General features: G+C 45.3%; 1 pseudogene; it reads right to left on the bottom strand.

The window, feature by feature from the left end:
• Window positions 1-6624: 6624 nt before the first annotated feature.
• Window positions 6625-13722, bottom strand: LOC119320717 (annotated as a pseudogene).
• Between the last annotated feature and the right edge of the window lie 787 nt (window positions 13723-14509).

The following is a 14509-nucleotide window of genomic DNA, read 5'->3' as shown; positions in this document are numbered from 1 at the left end:
AGATGACCGGATCAAAGAACCGGGTGGCGAGGGGGGAGGGGCTACTGGGACTGTAGAGGGAGAGGCGACTGAAAGGGCGGGGATTAAGAGTATCTCCAGCCGCGCCTCCAACAGGTCCTCCCCAAAACGTTTTTGCCACGTCGGCGCCCAAAAATCGGCCGTGTCCCCAGTAACCCGTTTTTTGCCGGCTTAGGCCGAAACTGGTGCCGACAAACCCAAACTAAACCCGGCGCGCTGGGGGGCGCCTGGGGCGCCGGCACAAGCGAAAAGGAGCGTGGGGCCGCTCTGTCGGCGAGTCGAGAGCCTCTTCCCGCCGTTTCTTCCCGCTTTTCTCTCCCACTTCCCTCTTATTCTTTTCATTCCTCAAGCCAATCTCCCTCCCGCTCGCCTCCCAGCCGGCCGCCATGCCGCTGAAGAAGTACGTGATCCCCCGTGCCGCGACAGCTGCGGCCGCCACCGTCGCCCAGCCGAAGCAGAGGAAGCTGAGGGCGCCGCCGTCCAAGCCACCGGGCCTGACCAACGCCGACTGGAGGGCAGAAGTTCAGCGACGGGAGGCTGTCACCGCCGACCGGCGGAACAGGGCCAACGCAAAAAAAGGCCCGGGACAGCGCGGCGCGTGCGGCTGCGGCTGCGGCGGATCAAGCCGAGGCGTCTCGCGTGGGGATGATGAATCCACCCGGCGGCCACGCCCAGCATGCGTCCTGGAGCCAGCAAAGCGTTGGCTCTCCGGCCGGCTTTTCATCGTCGCCGCAACCATGTGGATGCACGCTGTCGTCGGGCTACGCCGACGGGGACGCGCACGGTGGGTTCAACCCCAACGTCACCTTCCCCCATGAACACCCGGCCCAGCGCACGCCCTCGCCCGCCTTGCGCTCGTCGAACTCGGCCTAATGCGCTCCCAGTACGTCTCAATGCTCTAGTTCGTGCCGGTTGTCGGGTCGAGGCAGACGACTTTCCACGCTTCGGCGAGACATTCTTTCTCCTTGGACGCCCACTTGATGTGCGGCTCACCGGGCCTGGCCGCCCGCTTCTTCTTCTTGCTCCTCCTGCCGGAACAGTCACCGGTTCCTCCTCCTCCTCCTCCTCCTCGTCCTCCTCCTCCTGCTCGTCTGGCTCCTCCTCGCCGTACTCGTGCTCGGCGTCCACGCCTCCGCTGAGGTCCAAGGAGAAAGAATGGTGGCACCGCTCTCCGGGCGAGCTGCGACCTCCTCGACGATCCCATGCCATTTGTTGCACGCCGGTCTCCCGCTTCTCTTCGCCGTGTGCGCCCGCCAACTGTTTGTTCATCGCCGCAGCTGGTGCGCATGTTCGTCATGTATCACCAGGACAACAGCGACCAAGGATTCAAGTACCTCCATGTCTTCAAGCGGATCGACAAGTGCGAGAAGTGGGCGGAAGTCCGGCACACCCTTGCCAAGGACAAGGAGACCTACAAGCCGGACACGCCGACGTCGGGCGCGTCAGAAGGGCGGCCGGACAGCAACAAAGGGGCCAAGAAGGGGAAGCACGCCGACGCGGCTACCGCGCGAGTGCAGGAGTCCATCAAGAATTGCCTCGCGGATGCATAGGCCCGGGCGGCCCTGCGTGAAGAGAAGACCGAGGAGCGGTGGTCGGCGTTGATGAAGAACAGCGCCGTTAAGCTCGACCTGCTCCGGACCAACGTCGCCGCGAAGAAGAGGAACACCAACCTGGCTTTTCTGATGGGCGGGGTGGACATGCTCCAGAGCAACGACAAGAAGCTCAAGGCGTGGTACATGCCGGAGCGCGGCCTCATCCTGAACCAGCTGCCGACGAGGGCGCCGCCAACTCCCGCGCCCACGCCCACGCCACCGCCAAGCCCGAGTGATGATGCCTCCACGACGCCCAGTAGTACCGAAGCCGCGCCGATGCCGCCCAGCACAGAAGCAGCGCCAACGCCGGAGGCCGCCCCCGCCGAGTGATGCACGCGTCCAGACTTGTGGCGCTCTTTTTTTTTGTACGCCGGACCATTTATTATCCGATCGCCGAACTATGGCTTACGATCGCCGGATTGTGGTGGCCTATGATCACCGGACTTGCAGCATCTTTTGTGATGAGCGGAAACGACCAAGTTTGAAATTGCCGCGTCCTGGGGATGGCGCCTGGGGGCGTGACTGGGAGTTAGGTCGCCCGCAAGGGCCAATCTAGCGTCGGTTCGCCCCCAAGCCACTCTTTTTAGGCGCCCTGGGGGGCCGAACGGCTGAAGATGCTCTAATGGATTAGAACGCCTCTAGCACATCCCCTATAATCTCGTACTGTAAAACGATATACAACTTCCGGTAAAACGTCTTTTTATACTACATTTTTACGATATGACATGTGTTCCGGTAGAATAGATTCCATAATTGAACCAATCTGTGGTTGGATTAGATGAACAGTGGTATCCCCAGCCTATCAAGTTCAAATTCTGGTGCTCGCATTTATCCTGGATTTATTTCAGGATTTTCGGCGACACGCGTTCAGTGAAACGGGATGTTCCCGTTGACTACGAGGCTGCTAGGGTGACTTTGTAAAATTTAAAGACGATTTGCCGGTTCAATCTCTCGGAGATGCTCATAGGAGTAGAGTGTGCATGTATGCTTTCATAGGGATGAGTGTATGCGCGTATATATGAGCGCGGCAGGGTGGGGTTCTTCAGGTTCGAGAACAAGGTCGTGGAGGGCGCCGGCATCTGTGTGCTCACTCGCCGGCGAGGGAGAGCACCAGAGTGGCTGACTCACCTAGGGCCGAGTCGGAGCGCGACGCGTTCAGGCTCGTGTGCAGGCGCTAGCTCTGGATCCAGAGCTCCGAGCGCCGCCGCCTACGCGCGTGTGCCGGTCCATCCATGTTGTGCCGCCTGGCAGCACACTTCCCGGGCATTCTCGAGCTCAGTCTCTCCCCGTCGTCGTTCCACTCGTTCTACCCCAGTGTTATCGACGATGATTTGGACGTCATTGCAGGGGTTTTTGGCGTTTTGCAATCTACGTCGGCAGCTCGCGGGCGGCGGCCGGAAGACCGTGGCGGGAGCCGAAAGTTTCTTCCCGTCAACCGTTTTTTGTTTTGCAGGTCCATGTAAAAAGATGGAGGGGTCCGATAGATATAGCGGAATAGGCCCAAACTATGCATGATCCCGCAAGAAAATTTAATGGGTGAATGATTTTATAGAGTCCGTTCGGGATGGGAAATCGGCCCCATCCGCTATATCGGCGGTTATTATAATGGATGAACCGGTTTCCGGGATATGGAGACACTCCTTGGATGTCGGCGTATGTACGATCGAACCGACAGTCTGGGAAGTGATGCAGGGGTGGATTCACGAAATGCATAGCAACGAAGGGGGAAGAGAAGAGTCGAGATGTTCTTGCCGGCGGCACAGACTCCCTGTGAAGCACGTGCACGTGCCAAATCCAAAAATGTACCTATATAACACGTGGAAGGATCCAGTACATCCTAGGATTTGATCTGATGGCCAGCAGCTCTTGGCAGTCCGATGTAGCACGCGGATCCATCCAACTTAATCATGAAATTTATTCATATGCTATGCATAGGGTACGGATATTGTAGACTAGAAACTCCCTCCGTCTCATAATACAAAAACGTTTTTTACGCTAGAAGATTAGGGTACGGTGTTGTTGAGATTTTATTAAAAAATGTTTTTTTTGCAGGAACAAAAGATGATGAAGTATATTTTTTTTATAATGCGGTATTTTGATCGAGTCAATATGGCCGCCGTGTGAGAGTCTGTCAATGGGTACGAGAAGAGTTCCAGCAGGCCTGCAGAGCCTCATCGGATATATGTCGCCTACACGCGCTAGGCATTACTTCCTGATGAGCACCGCTTGTTTTTTTGGAACCAGTGGAACCACGGCCTGACCCCTTTGCTAAACGTACACTCTGTCTTGGGTTTTGACACTTGCAACCTCTTTTTGTCTCGTGCGTCATTTTGGTCGGGCGAAGATCTGAACATGTGAACAGATATGTAAGGTATGCTGATTTGGGGTAGATGTTTGTCGTGCCTAGATCACTCGTCAACACCGCCGGGACACTGCAGCCGAAATGCCCTCTAATAGGCTAACCAAGAACATGTCGTCTTTGTGCATGTGCACGTTGCAATCCTGCATGCCGATGGGTTTCACCAGATCCACAGAAATCCCGAGGCTTCTGAAAGCGCTAGCCTAATCTCTACTTTTATAAAAAGCAGAGTTCGTTATGATGGTGTGCCTGTCATCTTGCAATATAGACCGCCCGATCTATATTTAACGGATAGGAAGAAAACTATGACAATTTACCCGCACTCCTCTCCACATTTGCAGATACGGTCTTCCCTCGTTTATCCTTTTCTCCCACAAGATAAACTACTCATACAAATGCATCTTCATGTTCCGTGTAACGCACTTCCGTGTAACGCACGGGCATCTTGCTAGTCTTCCAAAAAGACCGAGCTGGTTAGGCGTGCCAGTAGGATCCAACAGCGTGGGATCCTGAGCCACCAGATTGTCATGCCTGACTTACGTGCCATCTTACATGGTACTCCTTCATCCCCTTCGGCACATCCTTGTCACTCATGCTCTTGGCCGTGCCACGTCATCATACACTTGAATATGTGTACTTTTTTCAGATTGCTCGAATTTGTGTACTAGATAATATATGAGGCATGGATTGTGTTATTTGCTGTATCACACTCCAATGTTTCCTCAAGTTTTGTAATCTTGCACAAGGATGAGAACATGTATCTATTTGAGGTAACAAGGGGCGTGCTATGCGTCGGTCGACTGATCTTTTTAAAAGATTTGTCGAGTCGCAAGTTGTCGGATATGGCTTCATCATGCGGCCAAGCAGCATCCTCCCTTAGTGCAACAGAGCTGCTGTTGCAGAAATCTTTGCAAGAGAGATCTTGTTGCAGAAATTTTTTTACAATAGAAGTCTTTTTATAAAAAAAATTAGTCTTCACATTGTTGGAACATATGTGACGTTGCAACAAATTTTGAAATGAAGATGATGTTTCAGAAGACGACGCTGCCGCCATTCCCGACGCATGTCGCAGCAACACCATCACCATTTGCAATTCCGCCGTTGCAATTGCAACAAGGAGGCAGACGGTGATGGTCGGTGGCGGCTCGTCCACGACCCCAAGTTGCGAACGTCGTCGGGCATCACTATGGCTTACAAATAGCCATGCTCTGCTTGTAGCAGCGAGGGCGCGCGGCAGCCGACCTTGCACCACGGAGGGACACCAACTCACGTGAGGCACGCGTCGCATGAGCGAAGCAGTGGACGGGAGACAACAAATCAGTCGGATGATTTGAATCACATCCCTATTTGTTTTCCTGAAGCGCTATTGACTAGCAAAAAAAAGATACTGTTGGTTAGCAAATGGTGCATCTGATGTACTAATCAGAATCCTTGTCGCGGCTTCTTTTCTATATGAAGCGGAAGTATTAAATTGCAAACACAAGCCGACCTTAGCCCAGTTGGTAGAGCGGAGGACTGTAGAATTACTTGTCGCAGAAATGGATGTATATAGACGTATTTTAGTTCTAGATACATCCATTTCCGAGACAAGTAATTTCGAACGGAGGGAGTAGATTTTTGCCCGATATCTTTCTTTTTTTCTACCATCTGCTGACTGTCCAACGAACCAACCCTGAAGCTGCTTCGCTGTTAAGCGTTCTCTTCTCTTTTCAGTTTGAAACCAAATTAAATTCCCTTGCTCTCTTCAGTTTGGAACCAAATTGAATCACAGCCCCCTTGCTCCGTCCAGTTTGACAAATTAAATCCTAACATCTCGGCATGATTTGGATCTTAACTTGAGTTATGAGTTATCCAAAATACAAATGAACCTAAAAAATTCATAATTTTGACTGGGGACATTCGTTACTGGCACACAAAATATATCTAGGACTGAATCTTAGTGTATTATTTCTGAAAATATTCAGTGTATTATTTCTGAAAATACAGTGGCACACAGAATATCTAGAACAGTGGCACACAAAATAGAAGTAAATCATTTAATCATGGTGAGAATGTGCCCTCATCTATATCTTCAAGACTTAAACACTAGGACATGTCAAAAGATCGGTCAAACTTGTCATGAATTCGTATCCTTGAGAGCCTACTTCATTTGGTTCAAATCCTTTTTTCTTCTTGCTGAATAATTATGTGTTGGCGTGTTCTCTTTTTCTTTCTGCTAGCCAAGAAGGAGCCTACTTTTTTCTTTTCTTCCTGGAGATGCAGATGGTCTTTTCTTCTTTATGTTGTGTTGCCTATCAAGCCAAGTTATTTTTATTTTGGAGTTTTCGTTCCGAACCTCTTTTTTCTTTATGCGTGCATCACTCCAGAATTCATTTGATGCTTTAATCAAAATGTTCTGAACCTCTTTTTTCTTTATGCGTGCACCACTCCAGAATTCATTGTTCTGAACCTCTTTTGTTCTGAACCCCTGTCAAGTGCATTTTCAATGAAAATGCAATATTCTTCAGAGCTTGTATGTCTGTTGCACTAATGCAAGTTCTCTTTTTTGTCAGAGCAGTGAGAAAACAAATGAGATTAAGGCAGACATGCAAAGTTCCAAACTATGCAATTCCACAAGACCACAAGGTATGGACTTATATATCAATTCTCGTTGTTTCTTTTAGGATGAAAAACGTAAAACAGTTTATATACCATTATGGAGTCATCAGTTTTCAAGTTAAACTGATCACACAAGAATTTTATTCACTACCGAGGGTACCTTGATGACAACAAGTACTCTGCTTCCAAGCTATACTGCCGGCTTGTTTCTTCCATGTTTGTACCCTCAATCACTGGATACTTCAGGACATCCATGGCATGCATCACAAAGCTATCATGTGAGGCCCCAAGGCTCTCAAGTGTCAACTCCAGTTGCCTCATGGTTGGCCGGTGGTCTCCTTCAATCCTCACGCATGCCACCGCCAGCACAGCCACCTCTTCAACCTCCTTGCCGCCTTCTTCAACGACCTGAGGATCTAGCACGCGAACCAGCTTGCTTGCTGCTAGCGAAGTGGTGAAATATGCGACAAGGGTTTCCTCCTCGGATGACTGATATGAGCATGGTTTATTCCTTGTCAAAAGCTCCATGAGAAGGACACCGAAGCTGTAAATGTCGCTCTTCTCGGTGAGCTGTCCTGAGTAGAAGTACAAGGGGTCTAGGTACCCAAATGTCCCTTGGATAGTGGTTGCGGTCTCTGTTTGATCGACCGGAACGCACCTCGAAGCTCCAAAGCCTGACACCTTTGCTATGAGAGTGCCATCTAACAGAATGTTTTGGGACTTGATATCCCTGTGGACTACAGGGAACGACACGGCCGAGTGAAGGTAGGCCAAAGCTCTCGCAGTTTCGGTTGCGATCCTTAGCCGATCTTCCCATGTCAGGGATGGCGTGGGTTCATGGACATGAAGATGATGGTAAAGGGTCCCATTGGAGATGAACTCGTACACCAGCAAAGGCACCTCCGTCTCAAGGCAACACCCAAAGAGCTTCACCATGTTTCGATGGTTGATCTGCGAGAGGATGGTTACCTCATTTATGAACTCATCGATCTCCCTCTGGATCGCGACCTTGGACTTCTTGATCGCCACGACATGCAGGTCTGACATGATCCCTTTGTAGACCGTGTCGTGCCCTCCTCCACCGATCTCGCGAGCTTTGTCGAAATTGTTTGTTGCCTTTTGTAGCTCCACCAAGGGATGATCATCCTCTCGGCTATGTCCACCTTCTGAGACACCAATTGTTGCAGCAGATGCCCTTGATTTTGCTTGAAGAATTTCTTTTTGAGCATTTTTTCCCTCCATTGCTTCATCTTTCGGGTCATCAAAATAGCATCAAGTACCATGGTTAGAAGGGCTGCTCCACTGCCAACTCCAATGCCGACACTTAAACCTGTAGAATGAGCACAAATAATGCGTCTTTGTTGTTAAGGAAGAATCTCTAGATACAAAGCAGAGCATGATGACCCATGCAATCTCTGACTCATAATTTTAGGCCAACGTTAACGCCCACATGTGTGGTGGGGGCGAAACCAGCCCACATGCCCTATAACACAAAGACTACGCCACGTCACCGCATGCATGCATGTGGGAATTTTTTTTGGATTTTCAGTTTTTATAATGTTTTATCTCTTATATGAAAAATCCGATTGAAGATCCATTTTTACCACTAAATCCCTCGCGACGAGATCTTCGAAAATAGATCTCATATCAATATATTTCGACGAATTTCTTTTGGGTTAAAAGTTGCCATGTCTATTGCACTAGACTTGTCATGAACCATAAACTAAAATTGCCATGATACATGCATTTAAAATTGCCATGGTTCATACAAAAAATAATTTTCATGGTCAAAGTACTGGAGTTGCCATCATCAAAATACTAAAATTGCCATGGTCTACAAACCGAAATTACCATCTGGCAACTTTAGTTTAAGCACTATGACAACTACAGTGTAAACATCATGCCAACTTTTGGGCAAAAAATTTCATCGAAACATATCAACATGTTGTCTAATTTTGAAGATCTCATCGAGACGAATTTAATGGTGAAAACAGATTTTTAATTCGATTTTTTTATTAAGAAAATAAAAAAATTAAGCCGAAAACCAAAAAGATCCCTGCTGATGTCATCTGTTCACACGTGGCAAAATAAGTGCAAAAGGAGGCGTGTGGGCGATGTGCAAGATGTCACACGTGTGAGCGTTAGTTTTTCCTAATTTTATTTGTTTTTGCTCACCTACGGAAGATCTGATGCAACCATTTCTTATGTGCGGGTCGCCTTGGGTGCCACGCGGGCACCGGCATAGGTGCCCTCCGACCGTGTTGGTGCATTGACCGAAGCACATGCCCGGTGATACGTCTCCAACGTATCTATAATTTTTTATTGTTCCATGCTATTATATTACCCGTTTTGGATGTTTATGGCCTTTACTTTACACTTTTATATCATTTTTGGTACTAACCTACTAACTGGAGGCCCGGCCCGAATTGCTGTTTTTTTGCCTATTTCAGTGTTTCGAAGAAAATGAATATCAAACGGAGTCCAAACGGAATGAAACCTTCAGGAGCGATATTTTTGGAACAAACGCAATTCAGGGGACTTGGAGTGGACGTCAAGCAACAAACGAGTCGGCTACGAGGGTGCCCGGCGCGCCCCCACCCTCGTGGGCCACTCGAGCGTCAACCGACCTACTTCTTCCTCCTATATATATGCACGTACCCCGAAAACATCCAGGAGCACCATGAAAAACTATTTCCACCGCCGCAACTTTCTGTATCCGCGAGATCCCATCTTGAAGCCTTCGCCGGCTCTCCACCGGAGGGGGAATCGACCATGGAGGGCCACTACATCATCTCCAAGGCCTCTCCGATGAGTTGTGAGTAGTTTACCACAGACCTTCAGGTCCATAGTTATTAGCTAGATGGCTTCTTCTCTCTCTTTGAATCTCAATACAAAGTTCTCCTCGATCTTCTTGGAGATCTATTCGATGCAACTCTTTTTGCAGTGTGTTTGTCGAGATTCGATGAATTGTGGGTTTATAATCAAGTTTATCTATGAGAAATATTTGAATCTCTTATGTATTCTTTTATGTATGATTGGTTATCTTTGCAAGTCTCTTCAAATTATCAGTTTGGTTTGGTCTACTAGATTGATCTTTCTTGCAATGGGAGAAGTGCTTAGCTTTGGGTTCAATCTTGCGGTGTCTTTCCCAGTGACAGCAAGGCACGTATTGTATTGTTGACATCGAGGATAAAATGATAGGGTTTATGTCATATTGCATGAGTTTATCCCTCTACATCATTTCATCTTTCTTAATGTGTTACTCTGTTCTTCATAAACTTAATACTCTATATGCAGGCAGGAGTCGGTCGATGTGTGGAGTAATAGTAGCAGATGTAGGCAGGAGTCGGTCTACTTGTCACGTACGTGATGCCTATATACATGATCATGCCTAGATAATCTCATAACTATGCGCTTTTCTATCAATTGCTCGACAGTAATTTTTTCACCCACTGTAATACTTATGCTATCTTGAGAGAAGCCACTAGTGAAACCTATGGCCCCCGGGTCTATCTTTTATCATATAAGTTTTCCATCTACTTTTATTTGCATGTTTTATTTTCCAGTCTATATCATAAAAATACCAAAAATATTTATCTTATCATATTATCTCTATCAGATCTCACTTTCGCAAGTTACCATGAAGGGATTGACAACCCCTTTATCGCATTGGTTGCGAGGTTCTTGTTTGTTTGTGTAGGTGCGTGGGACTTTTGAGGAGCCTCCTACTGGATTGATACCTTGGTTCTCAAAAACTAAGGGAAATACTTACGCTACTTTGCTGCATAAACCTTTCCTCTTCAAAGAAAAAACCAACGCATGCTCAAGAGGTAGCAAGAAGGATTTCTGGTACCATTGCCGGGGAGGTCTTCTCACAAGTCAAGACATACCAAGTATCCATCACGAACTCATCTCCCTCGCATTACATTATTTGCCATTTGCCTCTCATTTTCCTCTCCCCCACTTCACCCTTGCCGTTTTATTCGCCCTCTCTTTTCCGTTCACCTCTCTTTCTTTCGCTTGCCTCTTGTGTGCTTGTGTGCCAGTTTATCTTCATTCTCATGGCTAGTCCTCCTATCATTGTTAGTACTCCCGATCATGAAGTTCTTAATTTTAAACAAAGGGAGGGAGAAAATCTAAAAGGTGCTTGTCATAGAATTTGCAATGCTCAAAATAGATCTGCTAGGAAGCAATCTACTTCCGTTCATCTTCGCAATTTTTATGTAGGCATTACTCATTGGAATAGATATATTCTTGATACCATTACCGGAGGGAATTTCTTGGGTATCCATACTTTTGATGCTTATAAGGCCATGTTAGATTTGTTTGGTCCACCCCCTCTTTTGGTTAAGGAAACTATTTTAACTTTGGAACATGTGATGCAAAGGCTTGAAATTATTGAAATAAAGTTGCCACTGTTGAGTTAATTAAAAATTTGGATAAAAAGATCCACAATCAAATTACCCAATATGGATCTAGGGTTTGAGTTACTTTGAATTTTTTTAAAGAAAAAGAAACTATAGTTAATGAAAGAATAGATCTAGATTCTATAAGAATTGGTAAATTGGAGGACATTATCACCAACTTAGGGTCTGGATTTTCATCTTTGAAAAATACCCCAACTCCTCCTACAAAAATTGCCAAGGTTATTTATGTTCCTAAAAATAAGGGTGAATCTTCTAGTAAGGAAAGTGTCGATCTCAAATCAATAAGTGTTCATCCCAATTTTCTCGCTATCAGTAAGGAACCTTTTGCTACAAACGAACTTCTTGATTTCTTGCCTAGGAGTTTAATCATTGCTAAAAAGAAAGAAAGTCCTAAGGATTGTAAGTGCTCTATTGAAGAATTGAATGCCAAAGATGGCACTACTTAGATCTATTCTCGCTTTTATGCCTAGCTAGGGGCGTTAAATGATAGCGCTTGTTGGGAGGCAACCCGATTTTATTTTTGTTTCTTACTTTTTGCTTCTGTTTAGTAATAAATAATTCATCTGGCTTCTATTTAGATGTGGTTTTATGTTTTAATTAGTGTTTGTTCCAAGTAGAACCTTTGGGAAGACTTGGGTGAAGTTTATATGATCTTGCTGTAAAAAACAGAAACTTTAGCGCTCACGAGATTAGCTGCCATGTTTTGCTGGAGAGTGCTTTTTAGTTGATTCTTTTTGCAGATGACTAATAGATAAATTTATCGTCCGCCAATTTATTTTAGATTTTTTGGAGTTCCAGAAGTATTCGAAAGTTACAGATTGCTACAGACTGTTCTGTTTTTGACAGATTCTGTTTTTCATGTGTTGTTTGCTTATTTTGATGCATCTATGGCTAGTAGCGGGGGGTATGAACCATAGGGAAGTTGGAATACAGTAGGTTTAACACCAATATAATTAAATAATGAGTTCATTACAGTACCTTATGTGGTGGTTTTTCTTTCTTGCACTAACGGAGCTCATGACATTTCTTGTTAAGCTTTGTGTTGTGAAGTTTTCAAGTTTTGGGTAAAGATTTGATGGACAACGGAATAAGGAGTGGGAAGATCCTAAGCTTGGGGATGCCCATGGCACCCCAAGATATCCAAGGACAACCAAAGCCATAAGCTTGGGGATGCCCCGGAAGGCATCCCCTCTTTCTTCTTCGTTTATTGGTAACTTTACTTGGAGCTATATTTTTATTCATCACATGATATGTGTTTTGCTTGGAGCGCCTTGTATGATATTAGGCTTTGATTTTTAGTTTACCACAATCATCCTTGATGTACACACCTTTTGGGAGAGACACACATGAATTGGAATTTATTATAATACTCTATGCGCTTCACTTATATCTTTTGAGCTAGATAGTTTTGCTCTAGTGCTTCACTTATACTTTTTAGAGCACAGCGGTGGTTTTATTTTGTAGAAAATTTTGATATCTCATGCTTCACTTATATTATTTCGAGAGTCTTTTAGAACAGCATGGTATTTCCTATGGTTATAAAATTGGTCCTAGAATGATGGGCATCCAAGTTGGGTATAACAAAAACTATCATAGAAAGTGAATTGGATGCTATGATCAATTTGATGCTTGATAATTGTTTTGAGACATGAGGATGGTGATATTAGAGTCATGCTAGTGGAATAATTATGAATTTGAGGAATACTTGTGTTGAAGTTTGTGATTCCCGTAGCATGCATGTATGGTGAACCGCTTTGTGATGAAGTCAGAGCATAATTTATTTATTGATTGTCTTCCTTATGAGTGGCGGTCGGGGACGAGCGATGGTCTTTTCCTACCAATCTACCCCCCTAGGAGCATGCGCGTAGTACTTTTTTTTAAATGACTAATAGATTTTTGCAATTAGTATGTGAGTTCTTTATGACTAATGTTGAGTCCATGGATTATACGCACTCTCACCCTTCAACCATTGCTAGCCTCTCTTGTGCCGCGCAACTTTCGTCGGTACCATACACCCACCATATACCTTCCTCAAAATATCCACCATACCTACCTATTATGGCATTTCCATAGCCATTCCGAGATATATTGCCATGCAACTTTCCACCATTCCATTTATTATGACACGCTTCATTATTGTCATATTGCTTTGCATGATCATGTAGTTGACATCGTATTTGTGGCAAAGACACCTTTCATAATTCTTTCATACATGTCACTCTTGATTCATTGCACATCCCGGTACACCGCCGGACGCATTCATATAGAGTCATATTTTTGTTCTAAGTATCTAGTTGTAATTTTTGAGTGGTTAGTAAATAGAAGTGTGATGATCATCATTATTAGAGCATTGTCCCATGTGAAGAATACAAACAAAAAGAAAAAAGAGAAAAAATAGAAAAAAGGGGAAAATAAGAGAAAAAGAGAGAAGGGGGTTACTATCCTTTTTCCACACTTGTGCTTCAAAGTATCACCATGGTATTCATGATAGAAAGTCCCCTATTTTGTCACTTTCATATACTACTGGGAATTTTTTATTATAGAACTTGGCTTTTATATTCCAACGATGGGCTTCCTCAAATTGCCCTAGGTCTTCATGAGCAAGTAAGTTGGATGCACACCCACTTAGTTTTTTTTTTTGAGATTTCATAAACTTATAGCTCTAGTGCATCACTTGCATGGCAATCCCTACTCACTCACATTGATATCTATTGATGGGCAACTCCATAGCCTGGTGATATGCCTAGTTGATGTGAGACTATCTCCCTTTTTTGTCTTCTCCACAACCACCATATTCTATTCCACCTATAGTGCTATGTCCATGGCTCACTGCTACCTCTTGAGCATGCGTTGGTTTTCCCTTGAAGAGGAAAGGGTGATGCAGCAAAGTAGCGTAAGTATTTCCCTAAGTTTTAAGAACCAAGGTATCAATCCAGTAGGAGACGACACACAAGTCACCTAGTACCTGCACAAACAATCAAGAACCTTGCAACCAACGCGATAAAGGGGTTGTCAATCCCTTCACGGTCACTCGCAAAAGTGAGATCTAATAGAGATAATAAACTAAATATTTTTGGTATTTTTATTGTATAGATTGGAAAGTAAAGATTGCAAAATAGTAAACGAGATGCGATGTAAAGAAAAGAGATGTAATATAATAGAAAAGAGACCCGGGGGCCATAGGTTTCACTAGTGGCTTCTCTCAAGATAGCATGTATTACGGTGGGTGAAAAAATTACTGTCGAGCGATTGATAGAATAGCGCATAATTATGAAGACATCTAAGGCAATGATCATGAACATAGGCATCACGTCCGTGTCAAGTAGACCGAAATGATTCTGCATCTACTACTATTACTCCACATATCAACCGCTATCCAGCATGCATATAGAGTATTAAGTTCATAAGAACGGAGCAACGCATTAAGCAAGATGACATGATGTAGAGGGATAAACTCAAGCAATATGATATAAACCCCATCTTTTTATCCTCGATGGCAACAATACAATACATGC

The sequence above is a fragment of the Triticum dicoccoides genome, chromosome 6B, assembly GCF_002162155.2.
Source record: "Triticum dicoccoides isolate Atlit2015 ecotype Zavitan chromosome 6B, WEW_v2.0, whole genome shotgun sequence".
In the NCBI taxonomy this organism is placed as follows: domain Eukaryota; kingdom Viridiplantae; phylum Streptophyta; class Magnoliopsida; order Poales; family Poaceae; genus Triticum; species Triticum dicoccoides.
This window is presented reverse-complemented; position numbering and strand designations above follow the sequence as displayed.